The sequence below is a fragment of the Mobula birostris genome, unplaced genomic scaffold (genome assembly GCF_030028105.1).
Source record: "Mobula birostris isolate sMobBir1 unplaced genomic scaffold, sMobBir1.hap1 scaffold_889, whole genome shotgun sequence".
NCBI lineage: Eukaryota > Metazoa > Chordata > Chondrichthyes > Myliobatiformes > Myliobatidae > Mobula > Mobula birostris.
This window is the reverse complement of record NW_027278606.1, coordinates 7,501-10,000: the sequence shown is the minus strand read 5'-3', so window position 1 is coordinate 10,000 and position 2,500 is coordinate 7,501. Positions and strand designations below refer to the sequence as shown.

At 68.2% G+C, this 2,500-nt stretch overlaps 2 non-coding genes across 2 annotated transcripts in view; both read left to right on the top strand.

The window, feature by feature from the left end:
* The first annotated feature begins 906 nt into the window (after positions 1-906).
* LOC140193805 (5.8S ribosomal RNA) lies at positions 907-1,060 on the top strand. The gene has a single exon (XR_011884935.1). It is a non-coding gene; the product is annotated as a 5.8S ribosomal RNA (ribosomal RNA).
* Positions 1,061-2,026: 966 nt separating this feature from the next.
* Positions 2,027-2,500, top strand: part of LOC140193815 (28S ribosomal RNA) — a 3,833-nt gene continuing 3,359 nt past the window's right edge. Inside the window, exon 1 of the ribosomal RNA XR_011884945.1 lies at positions 2,027-2,500. This exon is cut by the window's right edge and continues 3,359 nt beyond it. This is a non-coding gene — a ribosomal RNA (28S ribosomal RNA).

The following is a 2,500-nucleotide window of genomic DNA, read 5'->3' as shown; positions in this document are numbered from 1 at the left end:
TGCAGGCGCGCGCCTCTGCTCGGAGGCCGGACGCGTCATTTCGGACCACCGCCCCGGCGGCACGACCGACCGCAGTCGAAAACAGGAAAGGGAGCGGCTGCGGGTTCGGGCGCCGTCGGGCGGCTCGTCGCCACGGGACCTGGGTCGACGGCCACTGTGCCTCCGTCGGGGAGTCGGGCCGGTGTGCAGGGCCGGTCTCTTCACCCCGTGCGGGACACTTCTGGTCGCCTATACCTAAACTCCCTTCGCCCCCGAGCAGGGTATCCTAGACGTCTCCCCTTCGGTTCCCGCGAGCCGTTGGGCACGGCGGTGGTTTAAAGAGTCGCGAGCGTCGCACTCCGGCTCCGTTCGTGTCGGTGTCTGGTCGAGCTAGCGGTCTCCCAGCGAATGAAGCTTGGTCCGCCAGCGCCTCTCTGCCCAGGTCGCCGTCCCGCTCCGGGAGGGGACGGCCGTAGGGCGCGGCTCGGCAAGCCCGACACGGTTCGGTTGGTTGGGAGGCGGCGGCGGTGGAGATCCTGCCTCCGCTCGTCTGGCGCGCCCCGGGTGCAGGCCTTTGGCCCGGCGGCGGCGGATCGCGAACGCCCTGATGTTTTCCTTCAAACCGTGATCAGTCTGACGAATGTAAGCGCGAGAGCGCGACAGGGCCGTCGCTCGCTGGTGCTCCTCTCTCCGCGTGGAGGTGGGGTGTTGGGCGGTCCTGGGCTGCCTGCTGGTCCAGCCGGCTCTCTTGCTTCACGCTCCGTCTCCTGCCACACGCGCGCCGTCCGCCTTCCCTGCTGTCTCGCTCTTGCCCAGGAGAGGAGGAGGAGTAGCAGCTTGGTCGTCGGCGGAGCGTCGGCATGGCAGGAGCGACGGGAGGCCTGAGTCCGGCGAGGCGGCACAAAGCCGAAAGAAAACCTCTTAGACAACTCTTAGCGGTGGATCACTCGGCTCGTGCGTCGATGAAGAACGCAGCTAGCTGCGAGAATTAATGTGAATTGCAGGACACATTGATCATCGACACTTTGAACGCACTTTGCGGCCCCGGGTTCTTCCCGGGGCTACGCCTGTCTGAGGGTCGCTTGTACGATCAATCGCGCTCGCTTGCCGCCAGGCTGGCGGGCGCGCGGCTGGGGCGTCGCAGAGGGTCCTGAACCCTCTATGTCCCCCTAAGTGCAGACCCCGGAGCCCTCCGCGCCACGCGGCTGCCTCCCCCCCGTGGAGCCGCGTGGCCACCTCGGAGGCCCTCGACCCGTGCCCACCTGGGCCTCGCCCCGTCCGCCAGCGGACGCGGTGCGGCGGCGCCTTTCCCCTGCACGGCCGTCACTGCGGTAGCGCCGCGCCCCTCCGCCGCGAGGGCCGCGAGTTCGTCGTCGCTTCTGACCGCCGCCTTGCTCGGGACTGTCGCCTGCCTCGCCGAGGCGTTGCCGTGTGGTGTGTTGCCAGCGTTGAGCCTCTGTGCGCCGCCGCGAGACCGAGTGGCGAGGCGATCGAGGAGGTTAGGAGGCGAAGGAGAGATGGAGAGCGAGAGAGGGTCGACGGGACGGGGTGAGCAACCCCGCTCCCGGCGAGCTCGACAGGGAAAGAGGGCCGCGCCTCTGCCGTGCCTCGCACGCACGGGAGGGGTCGGCCTCGCGCCGCGGCGCGTCCCTGGCGTGTGCACCTCTTCCGCCGCTCGGCTCACCCCGCACCGCCTACTCGCTGCGCCCGCTCGCTTCGGTCCGCGCCGGCGTCCGTCGGTGCTCTCGGGAAGCGAATTCAGCCGAGCCCGGGTCTCGCCCGTGCACCGCGGGGTGCAAGGGGAGCCAGCCAGCCAGCCAGCCAGACAGACAGCCAGCCTTCGGTCGGCCTGCGCGAGCGTGACGCGCGGCCGCCCGGCACCCGCCCGTCTCACCCGCCAGCGGCGGGGGAGCTGGCGCGCGCCGGGCCGGTCCGCCTTCTCGCCCGCCTGCTGCCGGCCGTCGCGCACTGCCTTGCCTGCCTGCCTGCCTGCCTGCCCTGCGCCCCCCTGGCGTGGCCCGGCCGGCGCTCGGTTCTCTTCTGCCTACGACCTCAGATCAGACGTGGCGACCCGCTGAATTTAAGCATATTACTAAGCGGAGGAAAAGAAACTAACGAGGATTCCCTCAGTAACGGCGAGTGAAGAGGGAAGAGCCCAGCGCCGAATCCCCGGCCGCCTGGCGGTCGCGGGAAATGTGGCGTATAGAAGACCTCCTTTCTCCGACGACGCTCGGGGGCCCAAGTCCTTCTGATCGAGGCCTAGCCTGTGGACGGTGTGAGGCCGGTAGAGGCCCCTGGCTCGTCGGAACGGAGTCTTCTCGGAGTCGGGTTGCTTGTGAATGCAGCCCAAAGCGGGTGGTAAACTCCATCTAAGGCTAAATACCGGCACGAGACCGATAGTCAACAAGTACCGTAAGGGAAAGTTGAAAAGAACTTTGAAGAGAGAGTTCAAGAGGGCGTGAAACCGCTAAGAGGTAAACGGGTGGGGTCCGCGCAGTCCGCCCGGAGGATTCAACCCGGC